The 8505-nt window shown below is 46.6% G+C and overlaps 1 protein-coding gene across 1 annotated transcript in view; it reads right to left on the reverse strand.

Annotated features, from left to right (window-relative positions):
* LOC118363365 (collagen alpha-1(XXIII) chain-like) overlaps positions 1-8505 on the reverse strand; it is a 76932-nt gene that overhangs the window by 48180 nt on the left and 20247 nt on the right. The window contains exon 3 of the mRNA XM_052488103.1: positions 7092-7118. The gene's annotated coding sequence lies outside the window, so the exon portion shown is untranslated. The remainder of the gene's footprint in view (positions 1-7091; positions 7119-8505) is intronic.

The raw sequence follows: 8505 nt of genomic DNA on the forward strand, positions 1-8505 counted from the left end.
GAGAGGGAAGAGAAGTAAGAGAGGGAAGAGAAGGAAGAGAGGGAAGAGAAGTAAGAGAGGGAAGAGAAGGATGAGAGGGAAGATAAGTAAGAGAGGGAAGAGAAGTAAGAGAGGGAAGAGAAGTAAGAGAGGGAAGAGAAGTAAGAGAGGGAAGAGAAGGAAGAGAGGGAAGAGAAGGAAGAGAGGGAAGAGAAGTAAGAGAGGGAAGAGAAGGATGAGAGGGAAGATAAGGAAGAGAGGGAAGAGAAGTAAGAGAGGGAAGAGAAGTAAGAGAGGGAAGAGAAGGAAGAGAAGTAAGAGAGGGAAGATAAGGAAGAGAGGGAAGAGAAGTAAGAGAGGGAAGAGAAGTAAGAGAGGGAAGATAAGGAAGAGAGGGAAGAGAAGTAAGAGAGGGAAGAGAAGGATGAGAGGGAAGATAAGGAAGAGAGGGAAGAGAAGGAAGAGAGGGAAGATACGGAAGAGAAGTAAGAGAGAGAAGAGAGGGAAGATACGGAAGAGAAGTAAGAGAAGTAAGAGAAGGAAGAGAGGGAAGAGAAGGATGAGAGGGAAGAGAAGGATGAGAGGGAAGAGAAGGATGAGAGTGAAGAGAAGGAAGAGAGGGAAGAGAAGGATGAGAGGGAAGAGAAGGAAGAGAGGGAAGTGGAGAATAGACCACAGAGAGGGTGCAGAGCAGAGTATTGAAAGAGAACGAGACAGAGAGACAGAGAGATAGAGGGAAAGAAAAACAGAGAACAAAATAAAATAAATCAGTGATGTAATCAGTCAGGGACAGATTACAGGCTGCAGCTTCCTTCCATTCTCCAGGAGAGACAGAATGGTGCTGAGGACAGAGTGAGGTTCCAAGTAAGAGGTCAGGGTTGAGAGGTCAGAGGTGACCCAGCAGCTGTAGTCCAGTGGAGAGAGACAGGAAGGTCAGCAGAGCATGAGAGACAGAGGACTGCTGGGAGACCAGAGCTACGGAGGGACAAACCTTGACGGTGAGGATCTGATTACTGTGCAGACCAGCGTATGAGTTGTGGGGAGGAGGGCCCTGGGAGACGAGAGGGGGACGAGAGAGATGGATGGGGTAGAGGAGATGGGGAGAAGGGATGAGTGGAGGAGGGAGAGGAGAGGAGAGGAGGGGGAGAGGAGAGGGGAGAAGAGGAGTGGAAAGGAGAGGCGGGAGGAAAGGAGGGAGGTGAGGGGAGGGGAGGAGTGGGGAGGAGAGGAGGGGGGTAACACAGAGAAGGGTGAGTCACCTGTTGGAGGAAAGGTGGAGCACCATGTAGCTACTGTATATGCACCCAACAAGGTTGTAGACCTGAAGTAGCAGCTAGCTATCAAGGCTGCAGAACTCAAGTAGAAGTTAGCTACCAAGGTTGTAGATCTGAGGTAGCAGCTAGCTACCAAGGTTGCAGACCTCAAGTAACAGATAACTAACAAGATTGCAGGCATCAAGCAGAAGATAGCTACCAAGGCTGCAGACCTGAAGTAACAGCTAGCCAACAAGGTTGCAGACCTCAAGTAACAGATTGCTATCAAGGTTACAGACCTCAAGTAACAGCTAGCTACCAAGGTTGTAGACCTCAAGTAACAGCTAGCTACCAAAGTTGCAGACCTCAAGTAGCCAGTAGCTACCAAGGTTGCAGACGTCAAGTAACAGCTAGCTACCAAGGTTGCAGACCTCAAGTAACAGCTAGCTATCAAGGTTGCAGACCTCAAGTAGCCAGTAGCTACCAAGGTCGCAGACCTCAAGTAGCAGATAGCTATCAAGGTTACAGACCTCAAATGGAGGCTAGCTACCAATGGTAAATGTACAACAGGTGTGTGACAGTCTATTAGCCACATGGGTAACTATAATGTTGAAATGCAGTAAGATGGATCTATATACTACCTGTACTGATATATCCTCATCCCCAGTGATACATGCAGTAGAGGTAGAGTCCATTGCATAGTAATCAGTAAACATATGGTCAAGAATGGATATTTCTTTAACAATGTGCTAATTAATACCGTAAAGGTTGGGTGGCTAAGAGAAACGAAAATCTAAAATATATTAATTAATTAACTCATATAGTACCATTATAAACTATAAATAATGTATTGTCGTGAATGGGACTTCTTTAATCTATCCTTTCACTGTCCAGGAAAACCATATCTTTATGTGACCCAGTCTGTTTTTTAAAAATTTAAATTTTTTATTTTATATATATATATATATATATATATATATATATATTTTAACCAGGCAAGTCAGTTCAGAACACATTCTTATTTTCAATGATGGCCTGGGAACAGTGGGTTAACTGCCTATTCAGGGGCAGAACGACAGATTTTTACCTTGTCAGCTCGGGGGTTTGAACTTGCAACCTTCTGGTTACTAGTCCAACGCTCTAACCACTAGGCTACGCTGCCGCCCTGTACCTACACTACATGACCAAAGGTATGTGGACACCTGCTTGTCGAACATCTCATTTCAAAATCATGGGCATTGCTATGGAGTTCTTCCCCCCTTTGCTGCTATAACAGCCTCCACTCTTCTGGGAAGGCTTTCCACTAAATGTTGGAAGATTGCTGCCAGGACTTGCTTCCAATCAGCCACAAGAGCATTTGCGAGGTTGGTCACTGATGTTGGGCAATTAGGCCTGGCTCGCAGTCGGCGTTCCAATTCATCCCACAGGTGTTCGATGGGGTTGAGGTCAGGACTGTGTGCAGGCCAGTCAAGTTCTTCCACACCGATCTCGACAAATTTTTTTTGTATGGACCTCGCTTTGTGCACGGGGCCATTGTCATGCTGAAACCCGGAAAGTGCTTCCCCAAACTGTTGCCACAAAGTTGGAAGCACAGAATCAGCCCCAGACCATTATTCCTTATCCACCAAACTTAAAGTTGGCACTATGCATTCGGCAGGTAGCGTTCTCCTGGCATACGCCAAACCCAGATTCGTCCGTCAGACTGCCAGATGGTGGAGCGTAATTAATCACTCCAGAGAACGGGTTTTCACTGCTCCAGAGTCCAATGGCGGCAAGCTTTACACCATTCCAGCTGACGCTTGGCATTGCACATAGTGATCTTAGGCTTGTGTGCCTCTGCTCGTCCATGGAAACCCATTTCATGAAGCTCAGTTATTGTGCCGACGTTGCTTCCAGAGGCAGTTTGGATCTCTGTAGTGAGTGTTGCAACCGAGGACAGACGATGTTTACGCACTACGCGCTTCAGCACTTGGCAGTCCCGTTCTGTGAGCTTGTGTGGCCTACCACTTTACGGCTGAGTCGTTGTTGCTCCTCAACCTTTCCACTTCACAATAACAACACTTACAGTTGACATGTGCTCGATTTTATACACCTGTTAGCAATGGGTGTGGCTGAAATAGCAAAATCCACAAATGTATATGTCCCTTTCTTCATAATATTGTCTCTTTAAATACACCGCCTCTCTCGCTTTTTCTCTAAAACAATGTGGAACAAAGGAGGCTGTGTTTGGAGGCTCTGGTTGGAAGCTGTGTTTGGTCAAGCCCAACAGACAGTAATTGTGATAATTTCCTCACGAGCTGAACAGAACATCCTCACGGGCTGAACAGAACATGGTGTCTCATACCTTAGACCAGTTACGGTTGACTTCCCTCCCTCACAAAACATATGGATGGGAGAGAGGGATGAAAGAGAGGTGGTGGGAGAGGGAGAAAAGTAGAGAGGGAGAGAGAGAGAGGGAGATGAACAAAGAGCAAGAGGGGGAGAAACAGAGAGAGAAAGAGGGAGAGAGAGAAAGGGAGATGAACAGAGAAAGGGAAAAAGAGAGAAAGAGAGAGAGAGTGAGCGAGGGAGAGCGAGAAAGAGCGCAAGAGAGATATGCCAGTCTGGTCATGAGGTTTCTGTTAGCGGGCTGCGGTGCCGTGGTTCTACCACTGAGGGAAAGAGAGAGGAAAGCTTGGTTTGGGATAAAACCTCACCATGCCCTGGTTCTACCATTGAGGGAAAGAAAGATGAAAGCTTGGCTTGGGATAAAACCCCACCATGCCCTGATTCAACTGAGGGAAAGAGAGAGGAAGGCTTGGGATAAAACCCCACCATGCCCTGATTCAACTGAGGGAAAGAGAGAGGAAGGCTTGGGATAAAACCCCACCATGCCCTGATTCAACTGAGGGAAAGAGAGAGGAAGGCTTGGGATAAAACCCCACCATGCCCTGATTCAACTGAGGGAAAGAGAGAGGAAGGCTTGGGATAAAACCCCACCATGCCCTGATTCAACTGAGGGAAAGAGAGAGGAAGGCTTGGGATAAAACCTCACCATGCCCTGATTCAACTGAGGGAAAGAGAGAGGAAGGCTTGGAATAAAACCCCACCATGCCCTGATTCAACTGAGGGAAAGAGAGAGGAAGGCTCAGGATAAAACCCCACCATGCCCTGATTCAACTGAGGGAAAGAGAGAGGAAGGCTCGGGATAAAACCCCACCATGCCCTGATTCAACTGAGGGAAAGAGAGAGGAAGGCTTGGGATAAAACCCCACCATGCCCTGATTCAACTGAGGGAAAGAGAGAGGAAGGCTTGGAATAAAACCCCACCATGCCCTGATTCAACTGAGGGAAAGAGAGAGGAAGGCTTGGAATAAAACCCCACCATGCCCTGATTCAACTGAGGGAAAGAGAGAGGAAGGCTTGGGATAAAACCCCACCATGCCCTGATTCAACTGAGGGAAAGAGAGAGGAAGGCTTGGAATAAAACCCCACCATGCCCTGATTCAACTGAGGGAAAGAGAGAGGAAGGCTCGGGATAAAACCCCACCATGCCCTGATTCAACTGAGGGAAAGAGAGAGGAAGGCTTGGGATAAAACCCCACCATGCCCTGATTCAACTGAGGGAAAGAGAGAGGAAGGCTTGGGATAAAACCCCACCATGCCCTGATTCAACTGAGGGAAAGAGAGAGGAAGGCTTGGGATAAAACCCCACCATGCCCTGATTCAACTGAGGGAAAGAGAGAGGAAGGCTTGGGATAAAACCCCACCATGCCCTGATTCAACTGAGGGAAAGAGAGAGGAAGGCTTGGGATAAAACCCCACCATGCCCTGATTCAACTGAGGGAAAGAGAGAGGAAGGCTTGGGATAAAACCCCACCATGCCCTGATTCAACTGAGGGAAAGAGAGAGGAAGGCTTGGGATAAAACCCCACCATGCCCTGATTCAACTGAGGGAAAGAGAGAGGAAGGCTTGGGATAAAACCCCACCATGCCCTGATTCAACTGAGGGAAAGAGAGAGGAAGGCTTGGGATAAAACCCCACCATTGGCTTGTCTTGCAGCACGGTCTGTTAGGCTGCAACATTCAAAAGTCTTGTCTTAAAGATGGAGAGGCTTTTAAAGTACAATGTTTGTTGTCTTCATGAAAGGTGACTTGTTCACCCTAGAGTCAAAGCTGAACCATTTCCCCATTTTTCTGTGGTAGAGTGGTGAATTATTAACTATATTTTAATGTCCGTGCCATCCTGTGTGTGTGATCTGAGCTCACTCAAGGGCCAACACTGGCACTAATGATGACAGATCGACAGGAAGTCCCACTGACAGTGATGCATGACTACTTCCTGTTGTGTGTGTCTCCTCTCTTCCTCTCCAAGGGGGCAGAAGTATGAGGACAGAGAGCACAGGAGCACAGGGACAGATTGTATCAGTTACTCTGTTGGCAGCAGAACCCAGTAATGACAGAGCTGGGGGGTGGGGTGGGGTGGGGAGAATGGGCCCATGATACAAAGAAGAGTCCACTATGGTGCAGACCTACTGTCTCCTTCATTCCATTATCAAGTCCTTTTAAAACAGACAACAAAGGTCAAGACAGTAGCTGATATGTACAGTTAGAATACCACTTAACACTCATTCAGGATCGAGCTGTTCAGAGTGATGTGTGATGTCATCCATCTTGATAAATCCTCCCTTCCCTCTAATTGGCTTGCACTTGCCACATGATTTATCACCACCCAGTATGGCGCAAAGCGGCAGTGAGATGCTTTTGTTTGGGACAAACTTGTGTTTCTAAGCGAGCCTCTGCGGCTCAGCTCCAAAGTTACCCAGGCAGATCGCAGCTAGAGGCACCGCATCCAAGTACAATATTTATCCTTTGGAGGAATAGCTAATGCAGGATGCCAAAGGGATTCATTACCACACAGACAATTACCTCTAGTTCTGGCAGGATAGGCTGAGAGGCTGGGAAACCAACGTTAGGAATGTCTTCAATGTTTCTGACCTCGTAGTAAATATCGTCCTTGCAAAGCAGCACTGTCTAAATGCCACTGTGTTTGTCCTGTTGACATGTAATAGCGATATCTCCTTCATTCACACACACCAGTGTGTGGTCTGAGAGAGAGGTGAATGAGAGACAGCGGTTGCCCAATGGCATCCTAGTTCCTATCTCAAAGTAGGCAGTGACAGAAAGAGCAGTAGCTGAGTAGAGAGAGAAGCATTCATTCAAATTGTAGGTAGGAGACAATGTTTATCCATAACCTGTGACCTGACCCAGAGTAAACTCATTTAACATAGTGCGATAAAATATACAGTACTGTAAACTGTTAATATAACTGAGGCCATGACCAGATATGCCCAGGGTAGCAGAGTATGGACCCGCACTGAGTAAAGTAGGAGATAAGTAAATAGATGTTAAATACAGGGATGGATGATGTCACATCATGAAAAGGCAACAATAACAGCATAGTCCAGATGCAGAGAGAGAGAGAGAGAGAGAGAAGCACAGTGTGTTGCATTCCATGTCTGAAATGTGAAATTCTACCCTCAGTCTAAACTCTACCCTCTCCTCTGATTTCTGATTTGGGATGGATGGACCATTACTCTAATCTGCAGGGAGAGGGAGAACGGGTGGGGCAGGGAGAGGGAGAAAGAGGGAGGGGAGAGACAGATGTAGACGGAGGACAGATAGCGTTTGGGAAGTTAAAAGGGAAGAACATAACCTTTATTGGAACAAACGCAATTGTTGAGCGAGTCTCCTCAGGTCAGGTGCATACATACAGTATACTGTTCATGTAACTGTGTATATAACCCACCCAATTCACTTCAATAGTCAGATAGAAAGAGAGAGAGAGAGGGGGAATGAAAGAGTGGGAGAGGGACTTACCCTGGGACCAATATCTCCTTGGTCACCCTATAGAGGACACACATGAGGAGAACAACCATCAACACACATTTAGCTCTAAATTTAGAACAGTTGACAGCAGTGCAATTACGCAATTAGTAGTGATTCTACAGTAGGCTAGACAGTGCAAACCAAAGCCACTTGGAATCAAACCATTGCCGAACCAAGGAAATCTGGATTTCTGAATCAACTGCTAGGATGGGAGCTGGGAGAGGAGAGGACATGCGCTGAGGGTAGCTGATGCTCTGATGGGATTTTGGGCTTTGTTTTCTCAACAGGGCCTTCTATGGTGATTACAGAACACCTGACCATTTTACAGAACTTTAGCATCATCTGTCATTCCCAATTTTTTATTATCAGCAGGAATAAAACACAGCTGCTCCTGTGTATCGGCCTCTGAGTGACCTCTCCCTGAGGATAGGGGTCACCATAAAACATCACTTGGCGTTCTAAGTGACATTCCTGAGGATAAGGCTGATGGCTGTAATTCAGCTATAGGCACTTTAAAGTGATCGACGTCTAAGTTGGCTGATGTTTTGACCAGGGCCCAGGAGGCAGCTGGAAAAAGAACAGAGATAGCTGTCAAAGCAGCTCACAGATCACTGCACCTATACATAGCCCATCTGTAAATAGCCCATCCAACTACCTCATCACCATATTGTTATTTATCTTATTTATTTTGCTCCTTTGCTCCCCAGTATCTCTACTTGCACACTCATCTTCTGCACATCTATCACCCCAGTGTTTAATTTGCCATACTGTCTATAGCCTTTCTATATTGTATTATTGACTGTATGTTTGTTTATTCCATGTGTAACTCTGTGTTGTTGTTTGTGTCACACTGCTTTGCTTTATCTTGGCCAGGCCACAGTTGTAAATGAGAACTTGTTCTCAACTGGCCTACCTGGTTAAATAAAGGTGAAATAAAAAATAAAAAATAAAGCTGAAGGATTTAGTGACTGTCTTCTCTTTGGAATGGGGCAGATTGGTACGTTGCTGTGAAGGAACGTGTTAGTCTCCCTCTGTGCTGCACATGATTTTTGTTTCATAAACCTTCACGATTCCTGACAGCTTCCATAATGCTAGAGACACACAGGTCTATACAGTGCCATCTGTTTCTAACATATTGGGCTGGACAGAGTGTGTGAGAACATCTGGCCATCATAGAGAAGAGACGGATGTGATACCAGCACTACGCTACAGTACAGATACAGGACTGTAAACCTGTTAAAGTCCTGAGGTGAGTGTCACGTGTGCTCCCTCTCCGTCCTCTAGGTCACCAGGATGCTCGTTATGGCGCACACCTGTCACCATCGTTACTCGCACCTGCGCGTCAGACTCACCTGGTCTCCATCACCTCCCTGATTACCTTCCCTATATCTGTCACTCCCTTTGG

The sequence above is a fragment of the Oncorhynchus keta genome, chromosome 30 (genome assembly GCF_023373465.1).
Source record: "Oncorhynchus keta strain PuntledgeMale-10-30-2019 chromosome 30, Oket_V2, whole genome shotgun sequence".
Taxonomy (NCBI): domain Eukaryota; kingdom Metazoa; phylum Chordata; class Actinopteri; order Salmoniformes; family Salmonidae; genus Oncorhynchus; species Oncorhynchus keta.